This window comes from Mirounga angustirostris, unplaced genomic scaffold, assembly GCF_029215605.1.
Source record: "Mirounga angustirostris isolate CCGP_5_RB_7025 unplaced genomic scaffold, mMirAng1.0.hap1 SCAF_9, whole genome shotgun sequence".
NCBI lineage: Eukaryota > Metazoa > Chordata > Mammalia > Carnivora > Phocidae > Mirounga > Mirounga angustirostris.
In genome coordinates this window covers 63,916,712-63,935,723 of record NW_026991717.1, presented here as the reverse complement: position 1 = coordinate 63,935,723, position 19,012 = coordinate 63,916,712, and the positions used below count along the sequence as shown (strand labels likewise).

At 38.8% G+C, this 19,012-nt stretch overlaps 1 long non-coding RNA gene across 1 annotated transcript in view; it reads right to left on the bottom strand.

Moving 5' to 3' along the window:
• Window positions 1-19,012, bottom strand: part of LOC135361589 (uncharacterized) — a 178,371-nt gene that overhangs the window by 69,434 nt on the left and 89,925 nt on the right. Inside the window, exon 5 of the long non-coding RNA XR_010405069.1 lies at window positions 18,285-18,464. This is a non-coding gene — a long non-coding RNA (uncharacterized LOC135361589). The remainder of the gene's footprint in view (window positions 1-18,284; window positions 18,465-19,012) is intronic.

The following is a 19,012-nucleotide window of genomic DNA, read 5'->3' as shown; positions in this document are numbered from 1 at the left end:
TGTAACTTGACTACTTACATAAGCTTATCATGTATCATAGTGCTACAGAGGTTTCCAACCCCATCTCTGATTGATTTTGGCTTGACCTTTCTGAGCAGCAGCGACTGCCTTCAAAATAGGATTGCCAGGAGAGAGAGAAATGGATTGGGATGGTTGATTTTTGTTTTCTCTTGCCACTTCCTTCCCTACAGTTAGCACCACACTGGAGAAGTGAAGGAAAAAAGAAAAGGATAGTCATATCAACTGATTTTTCTATGTGTTACCAGTCTGGTAAAAACATCTGAAGTTAAAGAGTATTCAAACACAGAATGAAATAAAGCTTGGTAATTACTTGTATGGATTTCATTTCCTCAGACTACTCCCGTTGTTCCTTAGCAGGAAATATTCATGAGTCAACTATTCAGAATCACAGTTATTATTCAAGAGATGTGGGTTTTAGAAGGAGCTCTGATGCCATGGCAAACCTCACTGACTTGCTCAGACTGTTCTTCAAGTTGAAGAGCAGAATGATGTCTGATGTGACTGAGACATGTATGGCTTCAGAGTGCGTCAAGAGGACCTGAAAGCTCCCACATGGAAGTGATATTCATTACTGGCAAGCACAGTGACAGGACACCCTAGAGGATTGAACCACAAAGAATTTGCAAAGCCCTGTGGCTAACTCCGTGGCCTAGTTTAATCTAGAAGTCACTGTCTTGGATAATCATCTCAAATCTATTCCTGTAATTACAAGCCCCTCAGCATGTGACTGAGTTCCCCCCACCCCATCTCGGGTTCTTTTACACTGACCTGTCAGAGTAGACTTTTAGCAAACATAGATATTGCACCAAATCATCCAACAGATGTGCCTTTCAAATGAATTGGAGCAGAACCAACTATATGGAAAAGTTATAAACAAACATGCAACCCAAGGATTTTCAATGGATTGGCATGGCTTCTTGTACAGAAAATTCATTCTCTTGGGTGGAACATGAGTTATACAAGAGTGTATAAACATCAGAAAATTAACTCTCACCCCAATCAAGGCTCACACTTCCTGACAGGAGATGCAGGGGGACATTTTAGAATCTAAAATCTTCATCACCTCAGCAAAGTATTCTTCAATTTCATGGCTCCAAGAAGTAACAAACTTAAATAACTGGGATAAAAGGATTTAGGAGAGAGATATCCAGCATCCAGCCCCATTTCTGTCAGTGACTCATCCATTGTATTGGAAGGCAGTGGGCCAGAATTGTCTGATTTCTGTTTCTGATTTCCCTCTTCATTGGCATCAGAGGATTTCATGGCAGGAAAATTAATGTCTGACTGGGTTCCAAGCGCTCAATAAGAGTATTTCATGTTCATTCCAGGCCACCAAGAGGTTCAGGGTCACCAAATCACAGACTATGAATTTGAGCATTTGATGGTTTTTGCAGATGACTGGGTGAACAAAACAAAACCCAGGAGATATATAAAGGTAGAAACTAGAAATTTCTCATTTGAATTATTTAACATGCCTCACTCCGGTGGTTCTGAATATAAAAGAACTGCAGGCCCTTTCATAGGGTGAAATGAAGTTACTGAGTTTAGTTTTTTGACCAACACTCGAAACAAATAGGAAACATGCTCATCAATATTTACAAGGTCCTTCAAGGCACCAATTTCTTGGTAGGTATTTTTGTTGTTGTTTTTATTGTCTATATGTGCAGGCAATTAATACTGCTTAGAAAATCAAATCAATTAAACACTGCCTACTCCTGATTAAATTTTACTCTAGCAACAGCAGAGAATTCATTTAAAATGTCCTATATGCCAGGACTATGCTAGGCAGTGGGAATATAACAGGTAATAAGGTACTGTGCTTCACTTCAAGAAATCTATTCATTAATTTCTTAAAGACTGCCTACTATTGCAAGCAAGGTTAATTCACTTTTGGCATAACTGTGTCACTTAAGCTCACCTTCAACTTAAGGAGAATTTAAAGATTACTGAAGCTGGACTTCTCACTTTCTTATATTTCATGACACTGCTCATACAATGGCTCCATACTTCTTGATTTCCTGGAACTGCAAATTGGAACTGAACCCACATGTTGGAATTCATAAGTAAATTGTAGCTTAACTTGATTAGAATAAGAAAGGGGAAGAAAGAGAAATATACATAACATCTTACTATATCTAAGTCCCTGCACTAAGCGCTTTATTCAGTCATTCAAACTCCAAAGATCCATTAAGAGGTAGTTATCCATATCTTGGCTATTATAAATAATGCTGCAGTAAACATGGGGGTGCATATATCTTTTTTAATTTTCTTCAGGTAAATGCCCAGTTTTACTTTTCTTCAGATAAATACCCAGAAGTGGAATTGCTGGATCATACAGTTCTACTTTCAACTTTTTTTAGGGCCTTCCGTACATTTTCTATTTTTATTTTATTTTAAGGGTTTTTTGTTTTTATTTCCCCATATGTTTTTCATAGTGGCTGCTCCAGTTTGCACTGCCTTCAACAGTACATGAGAGTTCCCTTTTCTCCACATCCTCACCAACACTTATTTCTCATCTTTTTAATAGTAGTCATCCCATCAAGTGTGAGGTATCATTGTGGTTTTGATTTGCATTTCCCTGGTGATTAGTGTTGTTCATCATCTTTTCATGTATCTGCTGGCCATCTGTATGTCTTCTACGTGCCCATCAATGGATAAATGGACAAAGAAAATGTATACACACACACACAATGGCATACTACTCAGCCATATAAAAAGAATGGAATCTTGCCATTTGTGACAACATGGATGGGGTCTGACGGCATGCTAAGTGAAATAAGTCAAAGAAAGAAAGACAAATACCATATGATTTTACTTATAATGTGGAATCTAAAAAACAAAACAAAACAAAACAAAACAAACAAAAACCAAGCTCATAGATACCGAAAACAAGTTGATGGTTGCCAGAGGGGAGGCATAAAAAAACAAACAAATGTGTAACTATGCCTGGGATGAGAATTAGACTTATCGTGGTTATTATTTCACAGTGTATGCAAATATCAAATCATTTTAATTTGATAATTATAATGTTATATGTCAACACCTCAATAAAAAATTTTAAATACAAAAAAGAAAGTAGTTATCAATGTTTCCATCTTACTGATAAAGCTTAGAGAGATTAAATTATTTGCCTGAATTAAAAACTGAGAATATTTAAGCCAAATGTTCTTTCCATTATGCTTCACCCACTTTCCTGTTAAGACAGCTCATTGTCTCCCATCTGATTCAACTCAAGCCCCCATCACCTTTCACCAGTTTTTAAATCAAGGAAAAAAATCATTCAAGGAAAGATGATACTTGACCTAAGACATTTGTAGGGTACTGACTTAAAGAAAATGTGACTTGGATATGAAACTCCTAGACAATTTTTTTCTTGAATAAGTATTCACAATTGACCTTGTTGTCACTTAATCCTCAAATATCCATATGCTGTGGACTGAACTGTGTCCCCCTACACCCGCCACCCACTACCAAATTCATTTGTTGCGCCCCAACCCCCAATGTGACTATATTTAAAGGTAAGGCTTTAGGAGACTATTAAGGTTAAATAAGATCAAAAGGTGGGGCCCTTATCTGATAGGATTGGTGGCTTTATAAGAACAGAAAAAGAGAAATCTTTGTCTCTACGCATTTTAGGACACAGCAAGAAGGTGGCCATGTGCAAGCCAGGAAGAGAGCTCTCACCAGAAACTGACCATGATGGCATAGTGATCTCAGACTTCCAGCCTCCAGAACTGCAGAAAAATAAATTTCTGTTGTTAAGCTACCCAGTCCATGATTTTTTTGTTATGGCAGCCCAAGCAGACTATTAGAGCAATGAGGACCATTTTATAAAAACAGCATGAGATTCAAAGGGGTTAACAGAGGACACATGGTCAGTAAAGTTGGTTACTCCAGATATGTATTTGCTAAATATATGTATTTATAGTTTAAAGCGCCAATCATTGGGGCATATAGTATACTTTCCCACAAGTATGCCATAGCCTACTACCCCAAAAGGATCAGGGAATAAAGAGTGAGTAATCCAGGGTATGCGACAGTCCTATACTGGACAAATGAGCATGACCTCTGTGGTTAGAGACGTAGAGCAACATCTGTCACTGACACACAGTGTTAATCCTGCTTATTCCTCTCCTTAGGAACAGCCACAGATGTTTCCATAACAGGTGTATTTGCTCCCTCTATGGGGTTTTCCCAGACATGTCTACATGCAATGCTCTCACTGAGTCACCTTTTCTATTCAGGCATAGGAAGTAGGGAGATGAGACAACTGCCCAGATAATTTGATTAGTTCAGTAATTTGATATTACTTGGTTGTTTCTGTGGTGTTTGAGTGTATGTTTGGGAAAATAAGGGAAATTATCAAATGTTAGAGACTGCATATTTCTCAAACCTTTTGTAACTGTTAAATTATTTCACTCTTTTTTGTGTGGTTCTTAAATAATAGAAACAGGACAGAATAATGTGCATCATATTCCCTGAACAATAGATCAGCTGGCTGAAGCTTAAAAGGTAAAGCAATATGGTGGCAATGAACATAGTGTTGGAGTTCAAACTTGACTACTGAATTCACAATCTTAGATTAAGCCCTTAACCTATTATCCCCATGCATTCTACCAAGAATTTTTAGCATCTAACTTTTTTCATGAATCCAGTGAAAAGTACTAGCAATTTTTAACTTTAGGTCATGTTATCTGCATTTCTTAGTATATAACTAATTGTGGTTAATTAAGAAATTCAGATAGCTTTGTCTTTCAATCATCATGTATTAGAATATACATGATATACATCCCCACAAACCCGGAATTAGAAATGCTCAGATATCTCCATACTTCTTTTTAAAAGGAAGATGTGTGCATGTGTGTATGTAGGTATGTATAAGTGTGTGCGTGTGTGTGTGTGTATACGCACATTCAGACATACAATGAAATATTACAAGGCCATAAAAAGGATGAGATCTTGCCATTTGTGATAACATGGACCTAGAGGGTATTATGTGAAGTGAAGTAAGTTAAAGAAAGACAAATATATGATTTCATTCATAGGTGCAATCTAAAAAACAAAACAAATGAATAAACAAAGAGTGGAATCAGATCTATAAATAGAACAAACTGATGCTTGCCAGAGGGAAGGGGGATGGAGGATGGGCAAAATGCATGAAAAGGAGTGGGAGACACAGGCTTCCAGTTATGGAATGAATAAGTCATGGGAATAAAAGGCACAGGGTAAGAATTACGGTTAGTGATACTGTCATAGCATTACATGGTGACTGACAGCAATTACACTTGTGGTAAACATAGCATAATGTACAGAGAAGTTGAATCATTATGTTGTATACCTAAAACCAATGTAACATTGTATGTCAATTATACTCAAATAAAAAAATTGTTTTAAAAGGAAGGGATTAAAACATATTATGATAGTATTTAATGGCATGGAGTTGTATGCTTTAAATGATTAAAATGGTAAATTTTATGTTATGTTTATTTCACCAAAATAAAAAAGTATAAAAAATAAAATCATCTTATTTATTTGCTTGTTCACATGTATATAGCCTGAATCTTCCAGTACTAGACTATAAACATAAAAGTAGGGACATCCTCTTTTTACCCCTATATTTATTATAGTTCCCAGAATAGTGCTTGGCAATAGGAAATCTCTAAAACTGTTTTAAGTGATTGAGTGAGTAAATAAGTGAATGAATGTTTAAATGCCCCTTCCTCCACAGCAGCCTATCTGGATAGGTGCTAATGACAAAAATGAGCAAAAAGTTATGGATTCAGATATCAAAAAATGGGCTTTGAGGGAAATAATAAACTAGGATGACAAGTATCTTGCAAGGAGGATTCTAAGGAAACATACTGTGTTCTTTAGTATCTCCTGTCTATCAACAGTTTGAAATTAGACAATTTATCTGGTACAAAAGCAAATTTAGTGGCCATTCTGTGCACTCAAAATGGCTAATGCCAAGCACATGCATGGATGTGTGCATGTGTGTGTGCGTGTCTGTGTGTGTGTGTGTGCGTGTATTAAGACGCTGGGGAGAGGCATTTAAATAAACTCTTAGAAATGACTTCTCTAATACAAGAATGTAAGATAATTATAGAACTAAGTTCTTCCCCCAAAAAATAATTACTGTCAATAAGAAATAAGTATCTATTGACTAGAAATTATATGCTAAATACTGCGTGTTAGGTAACGTATAGTCTGCTAGAGCTGCCATAACAAAATACCACAGACTGGGGGACTTAAACAATAGAAATTGTTCTGGATGCTACAAGTCCAAGAACAAGGTGCCAAAAAAGTTGGTTTCTGGCAAGCCTTCTCTCCCAGGCTTGCAGGTGTCTACCACCTAGATGTGCCCTCCCATGACCTTCTCTCTCTGTGCAGAGAGAGAGAGAAGGAGAGACTGAGATCTTGTATCTCTTCCTCCTCTGATAAGAACACCAGTCCTGATTAGGGGCCCACCCTTAACACTTTACTTAAACCTAATTACCTCCTTAAAGGCCCTATCTCCAAATACAGTCACATGGGGGGTTGGGTTTCTATATATTAATGTGGGAGGTTGGGACTCAATATATAACAAGTAATAAATTGGAGAATATGAGAAAGACACTGACTTTCTCAAAAAAGATACAACCTAGAAGTTGGTTGGGGAGTGGAAAAACCAACAAGTCTGCCCATAGATAACTGTTGTACCTAATCTGACAGGAATTCCAAGAAAGCAGGAAAAACCAGTCGCCCTGAGACTGACAGAGGGAAAGCGAATGAATTTGATCTGAGATGATGGAGAAAGGTTTCATGAAAGATACATCAGCTAGTTCTACAAATACAAGACTCCATAATAGTTTCCTTCTGAGGCAGATTTCAAAAAACAGCAATCTGAAGGTATCTAACCATATGAGAATGGAATGAAATCTCTGGGGAAAAAAAAACAAACAAGAAGAGATCTATGAAAAACAAAAGTTTGAAACACCTGGAAAAAGTCCCTATTAGGAGAACTCGGTAACTGAATATATGTAAAGGGATCTGCGTTTCTGCTGGTTACAGAAGTCTGATGCACAGACCTCAGCATCAGTGTCTTGGCCACAAGGAAATAAGTGTAAAGTAAAATATGCAAAAATATTTACCTACCTATATCTATATACAAGAGTGGACATATTTGCCCATACCCCCACATTTCAGCAGTCTTGATTCTGATTTATTAACCTGAACAAACGGACACATTTCTTAAATAGCTTCCATTGCTAAAAGCACATTCACTCAAGTTTTGTTATGTTTTGTTTTTTTTAAGGCTTTTTTTAAGTAAATTTTATATAGAGAGAGAAACTCTTGTTGCCAATGTGGTGCTATAGAGAGGCTCCCTTCTAGGATTTCTAAGACCTAGGGTTTCTCCAATAATGGGTGTTCCTATCTAGACTTAATGAGCAGAGTTTAGGGGAAACGAACTGGCAACATTATGTTAACATATCTAGTGGCAGTCCATCCTGCCTCAAGTAATTTTTAGCTAAGCAGCAGAACCTCTGCTGGACATAATACTTCCACAAGAATAGAACTAAACCTGATTCCAACTGGAAGTCTGAAATCACTCTTGACGGTATCCTTCAAAGCCCATTCCATACCATATTGCCATTATCTGTCTACTTGTTATCTCCTTTGCTAGACTGTAAGCTCTGTAATGACAGACCCTGCCTTGTCCACTGCCATATCCACAGCACCTCTCACAGACAGTATCCAGCTGCAGGTTTTGAATCTCGGCTACGAGGGTGTCTCTTGCCACAGCTGTACATAATTTTATTTGGAAAACATACGTACCAATCTAGCATCCGGGCTAGAAATCTGCATACATTGAGTATGGGGTTGTTTAAAAATGCACGTCAGTTATAAAATTCTAAATTGGATAAATCTTCATAGACCCTGAGTAGATCCTGTCACTAAAAGGGGTAAATCACACTATCTCATGCTAAAAATCTGTAATAGTTTGTGCCGCCTAATGGAATCCTGACATTCTTTTCTACCTGATAGCCTAATGTTCTGAAGTATCTTAGGTGAACACAACTTCCTGGAATAATTATTACATTTCAGAAAATTTCTTGCAACTTGGTATGGCTGGTTTTACAACTAAAGCTCTTGTCAATGAAATGTGTGTGGAAACAATATATGCAAATTCCAGAAAGTGCCTTAAAAGTCTCTTCCAAGCTCCCGCTCTCCCATCCCATTCCCTGGCTGGAATGTGGACATAAGCCATCTTGAATCATGAGGTACGGTGAAAAAGAAAGCCATGTCCAGTGAAACAATGACAGAAGAAGCCTGAGTTCCTGATGCAAAGGATCACTGACTATACAACCCACACCAGATGCCTTTAAAATAACTGCTACCTTGTATAAGTCACATTATTTGCTTTGTTTTGATACACATGGCCAAATGTAATCCCTAATCTTATTTTATGACTGAGAGGAGTAGGTTATCAGTCCAGTAACTCTCAGCAAATATTGGAGAACTTATGACAGCTTCATAAGGGTTTTGGAGGAGGCATCTATTTTAGTGCTACACAAAATGTTGTCCGTGGACCAGTGACAATCCACAAGCCATTTGTTATGGGTCCATGACAAGGTAACAAGAGAATGCGAGAGTAAGCATTTAGAAATTTTCATAGCAATTTCACATTCCCAGACTCATCTCACTGAACCAGCTTGGATGTCAGTGAACTTTCCTGGTAAATCACATATAACACAAGCTGTCTACTAATCGTATCTAACAGAACTTCATGACATGTTCCTTTTGAGGTCACTTTGATAGTTTTCATTTTAACCAAACCTGTTTCAAATCTACTTTTAACATCACTAGCTGTGTTAGGAATCTGAAATTGGCATTACAGGTATCCTTCACTTTTCTAAAGTTCACATGACACCACTTTGCTTTTACAAAAGATCTACATTAGTACCTGTTTTTGCTAACCAAAAGAAATCCAAAGAGGATTTTTGCTTTTACGAAAAAAAGGCTAAAAGCAAAAATAGTGTTCAGCATTTGTTTTGCAGCAAGCTCTTACAGAGGAAGCACACACCCCGAACAGTGAGAGTGGCCCCCCAAGCTCTTTCCCTGAGAACTACACTCAGCATCTCAGCACCACGCCACCATAGCCCTGAGCTGTGCCCGTGAGCATCTGTGCTTTATCTCAATTTATTTTGTTCATCCATTAATTAGCAAGATGTATCCTAAGGTATCAGAGAAATCTAAGAGAGATTATTTTTTCAGTCTGGGAATGCTCAAAAAATGTTTCCACATAAATTAATGGTAATTGCTTCTTTACCTGATGCTGTTTTGGCTTACAAAAGGTTTCATAGGAATGTTCTACTTCTGGATAACAGGGGAAATCTATATTAATTTCAACCACAATTTACAGATTAAAAAAAAAGCTTTACTGGGCATTTTTGTCCAGAACAGATCAACCTATCCTGATTGCAAACAGAATGTTAACTAAATGATGGCAATGAACAACACTCCAAAGCAATAAAGATCAAAAAGTTGTACCAATTTTACTTGGAAGTATGATCCTTTTATATTGAATTCCGTTTTGCAGCCATAATTGATGCTTAAGAGGTAAAATGACAGTGTGTTATTTAAAGGGATGTTCCAGTCAATAAAACTATTAAGACCCAATGAATATTTTTATCTAAATTATAAAAAGTAAATTCAAAACCAAAGGAGTCACTGTTTCAAAAAAGAGTATTAAATTAAAAAGCCAGCAGAAACTAATGTGCTTTGCTGGCTTCTTATAAAATAATACTTTGAGTTGCTAAGTCTAAGTCCTACTTACATGTGCTGAAATATTAATGAGAGACTGTATCAAAGATGTTTTCTTGGAAATGCTGAAAGAATCTCATCAAACAAGACAGCTCAACTGCCATTTTCCAAATGTCACTTTCAAACACCAAAGCTTAATATTATGTGGGATCAACTATAAAATAAAGCTCGTAAGACAATTTTCGTTGCATAGACAGGTGTATAAATATTACTGAAGTGGCAATTCCTTGAATATATGTGCAATTTGAACATGATGGGGACACAAAGGAAGAACTGTTTTTTAAGTTTCATTTTCAAAAACAACCAGTTCTACACTACATAGAACAATGTAGGATTAATCAACAAACGTGACATGGACTTTAAATTTTAGGAGTATGTACTAATAGCACAGCTATAATAACAGGAAAGCATTCCGGAAGAGCTGCACCACAGTGTAAATCAAGGGGCTGCTTCCTTCATCAAGAGTCTTATTACAAAACAAAACTGAAATGTTGGCTGAACTACAAAGTGCACTTAGTGTACACTGTAAATTACATAAAAGTTAATGCACCAAATTTGAAATCATTCTTTATTTGTAATAATGTAGAAGCTGATTATAAATAACTACTAAGATATGATTGTTACTGAGGTGAAAAGTTTCATTAGGAATATCTGAACTACTGAACAAACCTACTGTATTTCTGCAAGAACCAGTTTCAACATTTCAAAGATATAAATCAGTCTGTCATGCTAATTTGTTTGATACCTTTTATATTTTTAAAGATCTTAATACTTCCCTTCAAATAAAGGATGTGACATGTTTTCAATGGCAGGTAGGATCAAAGGGCAAAAAGAAAAGTTTCGAAGCTTGGAGAAACAGTTTCTACAGGGTGTCAATAGTCTCGTAATTTAATAATAATTAATAAAAAAGCAGGTGATGATTTTGAAATTACATATCCACAGTTATTGACATACATCTTAAAAATTCTGGAGAAGGCCTTGAATTTTACTTTCCACTGTAAGAATATTCACACACAGGAAATCCACGGACCCAGAATCCATTTCTTTTACTGAAAGTTAAATTAATTATAACCTTAACTTTATAGAATAAATTGTCCAAATTTGCTAATTAAGGATTAAAGATCAATTTTGGAAATACTGTATTATTTGATTCATACTGGAGAAAAGTCAAAAATGAATATCCTGAATTTGCTGCAGTTACTTTAAAATTTGTTCATGTCAAGAAACAAATCTGTTGGGGCCCCAAGTTGGCTCAGTTGGTTAAGCGTCTGCCTTCCACTCAGGTCATGATCCCGGGGTCCTGGGATCGAGCCCCACGTCGGGTTCCCTGCTCAGTGGGGAGCCTGCTTCTCCCTCTCCCTCTGCCTGCCACTCTTCCTACTTGTGATCTCTCTCTCTCTCAAAAATAAGTAAATAAAATCTTAAAAAAAAAGAAAACAAATTTGTTCATGTCCTATTCATGTCAAAATACCTCCGTGAGACCAGATTCTCTACTGTGCGTTTTTGCTGAAAGAAAACACAGGAACATCTTCCCCATGAGTAATGTCATTGCCAACTCAACTATACTAGCTAAATTAACAAGCAAGAAACACGCTTACTTATTGCATTAAAAAACCTTAAATATTAATATACATGGTCTTGTTAAAAGTGTGCAGATAGGGGCACCTGGATGGTTCAGTCAGTTAATCATCCAACTCTTGATTTCGTCTTAGGTCATGAACTCAGGGTCCTGGGATTGAGCCCTGCATCAAGCTCCACGCTCAGCAGGGAATCTCCCTCTGTCCCTCCCCTCCACTCGCTTTTCCTCTCTCTTAAATAAATCTTTTTTTTAAAGAAGTGTGCATATAGACATTTAGTATGGGAAACTGCTATTCCATTCATAACTTTTCATTAGTTTATAATTGCAGAGAGACAGAAAGCTATGAATATAACACTGATTCTCTATAGTTACAGCTTATGTGCCCACATTAAATGGACAATATAAGCTTTGTAATTATTTTTTCCCCATGTTATGTTTATTCTGAACATGTTTGTCAAAATAATTTTAATGTCTGTAGAATCTAACAATAAACTTTGGCTTGTATTTTACCTCTCTCAGTCCCTTTATTTTTCTAGGAATTCATACATATCATATTTTACAAAAGTACAGGTCTGTGATGTACTGGAAAGTGAAAAACGAATGAACTGGTCCTTTTCCACAGATGGTCTAAGATACATTCATAAATTTCTTCTATGCCTCCAGTTTGGAACATTTCTAAGCTGTCCCAAAATCAGCATTCTACTTTTCCTTAACCACTCACTCCTACCCAAACCTACACTGACTTCTTCTCTGCCTTAGGCATACCCCCCATAATATCAAGATGAAATAAATGCAGTCTGTATTTGTGACTCGTAAAGGTCAAAACTTCAAATGTTCACAGAGGCTGGGCTAGTGAAGAAATGGGTACAGTGGACCAAGGGTGGTAGGGACCAAGTGAAGAGCACAGGGTTGCTCCACAGCCTATGCTCAACGTTTCCTAGCAGTAGCATGAGCCCAGGCTTGCCAGCTCCTCACAGTTTTTTTTTTTTTTTTTTCGAAAGAAGCCAGAAATTCTAATTTTTATATAAAAATACACTCATTTAAAAATGTTAAAAACTAATCCAGATTTTTATAAACCACAAGATCTGTTTAAAAAAAAAAAAAATGCATCTGCGAGCCAGATTTGGCCTACAGGCTTCCAACTGGAAACGGCTGGGCCTCCAAATGCTCCTGTTAGAGAAGGTAAGATCAGCAAATGAAAAGGGTTTCTTTCAAGTTCAGCCTGATGATAAATTTTGGCAATTTCCTATCAGCCTTCTCCCATCGATGGAAAACAGCTGCTGGTGTGATTCAAGGTTTACAGAAACACTCTTCCTGCCTCAGTCTGGCCTGAGGCACCACCACAATAAGTCTCAGATACCAGAGTGAGCATGAAACAGACCCCATATGGAAAATCCATGCAGGAAACATTCAACAAGAGATCCTGTGACTCTTGGTCTACTAGGCCAGAAAAGGATATAAGAATAAGGCACAGTGCAGAGAGGAGAGAGCACTTGAGGAGGACCTCTTTGAAGGGAACTCAGAGTTAATCTCCTAACTCCCTAGGAGTGCAGGGAGGAGGGGAGGTGCTATCTTCTCCCCCAGTCCTAGCTAGGAGAGGGATGTTTCATGGGACAACTTAGAGAACCTGCTATTTGTTCCTCACATTGTGAGGTATGGAAGACTAGTGCATGGTTCATGCACGACACAGCTAAGCCACCTGGTATATCTGCCATGTTGAGAATGGCCTGTCCTCCCAGTTTGGAAGGCCAAGGGATGCATGATTTAGCGTTTCTGCCAAACACGTATAGGCTCTGTACCCATAATTCACTCTTAGAAATAAGAGAAGACCAATGTGCATTTGCTCTCTAGAGGTGCCATGTGACTTTACCAGCTGATGTTTATAAAAGAGTTTACAGTGCCATATAAATACTGAATGGCATTGTTCTTCCACAGGGCTTTCATGGACAAGATAAAAGATAGGCATCCCTCTCTGCCTTTGAGGGCCTTTCCCAGCCCCTTCTCCTTTTGTCCTCCCCATCTATAAGCTATAAGGTATCTGCCCTGAGATCCTGAGATGGCCTTTCCCATTAAGCCTCATCATTATTCATGCTCTATGGAAAGAACTCACTTTAGGTCTGAATCCTCTACAAGCTGTGGGGGTGTCCAATCAAACTCAGCACAATGTAGCCATGATCTCATTATCTAGAGGTGGTTTCATTTAAAGAAATGCTTCATTCACTGGAGGGATGGGAAGGCCTGGGGTGTAGGATGTGTGATTTGCATTCACTGTGGAGCTCTTACTACCTGAAACAAATGAATTGTGTTTCTGTGCTGGACTCTGTCTTTCCCTTTCCCACCCAGTAGCTCCAAATTCTGTATGCATAACATTTCTAAAATCCCAACACAATTCAAACAATAGAGATCTCAATTTAAAAACTGTAACTGGTTTGAGAGAGCTAAGCCAGCATCTAAACCTGCCTGACTTTTCACAGCACTTACTGTTTGGGTCATAGGATTGGCACTTGGTTATATTCAATTTAACACATAATTATATGCCTGCTCTTTCGTGTTTTTCTTTCATCACTTGTAAGTGTTCTGTTTCCCCCTTCTCAATAATACCGTAAGTCCCTAGAAGCAGAGACTACTTTTCACCCTTCATCAGAGATCCACATACTTAGCACAGTGTTAGGCCCAGAGCATATATGCAATAAACGCACACCGGGGGTTGAAGAGAGTGAAAAGAACCACCAGATTCATCTTCCAATCTACAATGTGACTGATGAGGAAAAAAAGGTAAAACCAAATGAGCATTCAGCTTACCCCTGCCTTTTTCACTGCTGGAAAGTCATAAGCTTCTTCACTGGTCTTCTGATGGAAAAGACGTTACCAAGCTGGGGCTTCAATGTAGGCGCGTTCTGGGGGAATGCCTTTTAATGAGAAGCTAGGGCCTGGGTGGCTAATGACCATGACTCATTGTCAAGTCTATGTGGGAGCCTGGGTGACTAGAATCTCACATGAAAAGTATTTCCACTCCATCTTGCTCCTTCCTACACTCAACCTCTCTGGGCCACTCTCTTGCCATAAGCATCTGTACTACCGTCTGGTCTGAGGCTTGCTACCAAGTTTGTCCTCCACCATCAGCATCAGCATCATGCCAGGACTTAATAAAAATGCAGAATATTGGGCTATATCTCAGTCTTAAAGGATCAAGAATTTTTAAACAAGATTCCCAGGCAAGTCATATGCAAGCACTGCTCTATAAGGTCCTGATAGGGCATCATCCTTGAAGAGACAGCGTGGCTTTCTGAGGTAAAGCTGCAGAATAATCCAGGGAGCTATCCTGGGCTCTAAATTATGCTTTCTTCTTCAGTAGGAGGAGGAGATCTACAAAGCAGCAACAGCACAAATTCTCTCCAGCCCACTCACAAGCACAGAACTCAAAAACGAATAAGGCCAAGCCAAATGGGGAGCAAGATGCTATCAGCAAAACTTGTAACAAAGAGTAGAAACAGCTCCCCAGTGCCCTGCTCTGTCATTTTGCCTCTTGCCATTTATGCTCCAGAATGTCCAGCCTACAGTACAGTGCTGGTCCAACATACTGGGATGAGCCGACCATGAGTCTGAGGACATATTCTAGTGAAAATTCAAAACCTTCCCAGACCTAAGGCACATCAGCAGCTAACTCCTGGGACAAATGTACAGAAGTCAAGTGAATACAATGGTTCTAGTTTCTTGGTGTGAAACTCTGAACTTCAGGTTTGATCCAAGCGATTGCAGTCTACCACTACAAAGAGTATGTTTTTCCCTCCCCTCCATCTAGGCATGTTCTGTAGTTCCGAGACCCAACTCAAGTCCTTCCCTCGCCAGCACCTCCCTGATCACTCCAAACCACACTGGGGACATGCTCCAGTATGGTGGTGCTTTAACACTTTCATGGACACGTTTTTCCTCAATAAGACTGTAAATTCCTGGAATGGGGAAAACTTGTGTCTTACATTCTATTCTGCACTTCGTCTGTTCCCCTGAATACTGTAGACATTTATAAGTCATGAAATATATGGATAAAGGTCCTCAAACAATCAGTTTGAGCTGGGACAACCATCTAGCAAACACTTTTCCAGAAATGAACCAGATACAGCCCATTAGCCTGAGAATCTTCTTCTCACTTCCTAAAACCCCAACACCCTCCTATCTTGGCTGTGCCCTGGGTAGACTCTCTCTTCTCCAGAGGTACCTCTGGGAGTGTCCAAGGAGCACCCAGATTTCAGAACCACATGAAGTCTAGGTGCCTGGGCTAAGAGACGACCCTCACTCTGACAATGCCAAATGATGTTCAACCCAGAGGTCCAAGCCAAGCCATTCCTCCACTTTCCTATGACACTTGGGTAGTAATGAGCTAATATTTTACAATGGAAATGACAGGATGAACTAGGAGAAAATGACAGTAATAAGGCTTCTAGGCTGAGATTGCTCTATGAGGCAAACTGTATTCTGACCTCTGCTAGGAAAACTAGCTGTACATCATAATACCCTTGGCTATGGTGCCATTGACTAGAAGAAAACAATTTGAAACACTGACTGAAGACACCCACTGACCCTTCCTCCTAGGAATACTATTGCCCAAAGAATGATACATATGTCATCAGAGTGTATTTTTTTTACTAAAATGAACGAAATTAGTAATATATAGACCAGACTATAAAATGAAATCATTGAATACGTTAAATTCATTATCAAATAAAAATCACAGGCAGGGATTGTGACTACAGCTGGCATGAAGGCCAATATCTTTCCCAGGACCACCCAATTCACAATTCCAGGGAATACTGCTCACCCTATAATCTCAGTAATGGGGTCCCCTGGGCATTTGTAGTGCACAACCTTCAAATCTTATGCAATGGCCCTTCTGAACCTCCTACTTCAGACTGTCATTTACTCTTTCTCATGAGTATAGAAACGTACCTAACAAACTTGTACAATATGGGAAAACTTGGAGGAGAAGCACTGAGTCTTGAAATATGTTTTTGCTTTAAATATCCCTGAATATATTATCTTCTAGGACTACAGGCCTAATAGGAAACCTCAGGAGTTATTAAATTCTAGTCTCAATAATAAAAGTTTTATTCATCTAGAAATCAGTCTTTGTTTAAAAAAAAAACAAGCGAAAAAAAATAAAAAATAAAAAATAAAAACAAGCGGACAATCTCCCTTCCCCTCAAAAAAAAAAAAAAAAAAAATCTAAAAAGGAATTGCTACAATTCTACTGAATGATGCAATCTTGCCTCTCATTTCTCCTACCAGGAAACTTCCTGATCACTAGCCCTCTAATACATCATCAGTATTAAAAACAGAGGAGGTGGGGTGCCTGGGTGGCTCAGTTGGTTAAGTGTCTGCCTTCATGATCTCAGAGTCCATTGGGCTCTCCTTTCAGCAGCGAGTCTGCTTCTCCCTCTCCCTCTGTGCTCTCTCTCACTTTTGCTCTCTTAAAAAAATAAAATATTTAGGGCGCCTGGGTGGCTCAGTTGGTTAAGCAACTGCCTTCGGCTCAGGTCATGATCCCGGAGTCCTGGGATCGAGTCCCACATTGGGCCCCCCGCTAAGCTTCTCCCTCTGACCCTCTCCCCTCTCATGCTGTTTCTCTGTCTCTCTCTCTTTCTCTCAAATAAATAAATAAATAATCTTTTAAAAAATAAATAAATAAATAAAAAATAAAATATTTAAAAAATAAAAATTTTAAAAAATAAAAACAAAAACAGAGGAGAGTGTGAGCAGAGTGGTGCAGCAGAAGTGTGCTAGGCACAGGTGGATAGACAGAAAAGAGAAGAGGGCTCCATCAAGCACAAAGTTTCAGGCTTTCCACAATCATCTGTGGTCTTGTACCATTTGCCAGCACCTTGCTAAGCACCAGAGGACTCAGTGCTGAAAACATTCCTCCAGGTCCTTGAAAATTATACTCACTCCTCCACTCAGCTTCTCATTAAAAGGAAAAGACTCAAAAGTTGGTTTGTGCAAGTTTGGGATCCAAAAGTGGCAAATATTTGCTGGGCTTTTTTCAAGCAACTTTCTATCCATGGCCAAAAGGAAGCTTCATCTGTCTTTGAGTTAGAGAAACGAACCACAGAGCTTGAAATGATCACAATCATGTCATCTCGAAAAGCAAGAATAGGAAATCTAAGTTCTCAAAAAGATCTTACAAAAAAGGTAGTGACAGATTTACCACTTTCCTTTTTCCCTTTGAAAAGAAGTCATTGGCCCTCGGTGTTTAAATGAGAACAAAGACTCCAGGAGAGAAAGGTGAAGGTAAATATTTGTACAAATGTGTCACTGCATTTTACACAATGGGCCAGCAGTCTTTGAAATCTGACATGTTTCATATCTACAGGTTTGGGGTTTTTTTTCTTATTTGCTCTCATGAGGCAAGTCTCTTAGGCTGTCAGCCACCAAAGTGGCTACTGAATAAAGGACACTGAGGGGCATTTTGCCAACATGACCTCAGAAGTATTGACACTGCAATGAAATCATGAAATGATTAAATTTCTGCATTGCTATAATTTCTGCCAACTAATATGACAATGTGTCCTTCAAGGATGTGGTAAATGTTGGTTTAAGATAAAAAAAGTAAAGACAAATATTAGCGTGCTACATAAAGGTACAGCAAACCCCTCTTATCCCAGGGGTATACATTCCAAGACCCCCAGTGGATGCCTGAAACAGTACTGAATCCTATAATATACTATGTTTCACCTAGGCATATATACCCATGATAAAGTGAAATTTATAAATCAGGCACACTAAGAGATTAGCAACAATAATAATAAAACAGAACAATTATAACAATATACTATACTAAAAGTTACATGAATGTCCTCTCTGCCTCAAAATACCTTATTTTACTTACCCTTTTTCTTCTTGTGACGATGTGAGATGACAAAATGCTGTGATGAGAGTAGGTGAGGTGAATGACGTAGGCGCTGTGACACAGCCTCGGGCAACTATTACCTGCCCACGACTCCATGATTCGTCAGAAGGAGGATCATCTGCTTCGGGGACCGCAGTTGGCCGCAGGTTACTGAAACTGCTAAAGCGAAACCACAGATCGCAAAAGCCAGGATAAGGCAGGACTGTAGTGTTTTTCACCGAGCTTTGTTTCTTAACACGAGCCACCTGGATCCCATCACTAGAGTCTGATTTCACTGGTCTCAAGCGCAGCCTGGGCACCACGTGTTTTAAAAACCCCTCCGGTGAGTCTAATGAGCAGCTACCACTGAGAAACTCTGCATTCGAGAATTTCCAGAATATTTTGTATCCTATTTAGAGCAACCATTAAAATTGGTCTGAGGAGTTCATGCTAGCTGGGCCTCCCAAGATATAGGGAAGGAGGGATAGAAAGATAGTAGAAAAAAGAAATGTCACCGGGCCCCAACCTGAAATCTGGTGGAGACAAAATACACAAATAAAAGGTGAAGCTTGATGAGTACAGTTCTCAAGCCCCCCAAAAAATGTTACAGGCAACCTAGCAGAAGTTTAGTGGAAAGCAATAGGGTCTTTAGACAACTCAGCTTCCGCTCAACGAACGGGAGGAAGTATATGGGCCCAGGTGCTCTCCTCAGACGCCCTAGGGCGGGG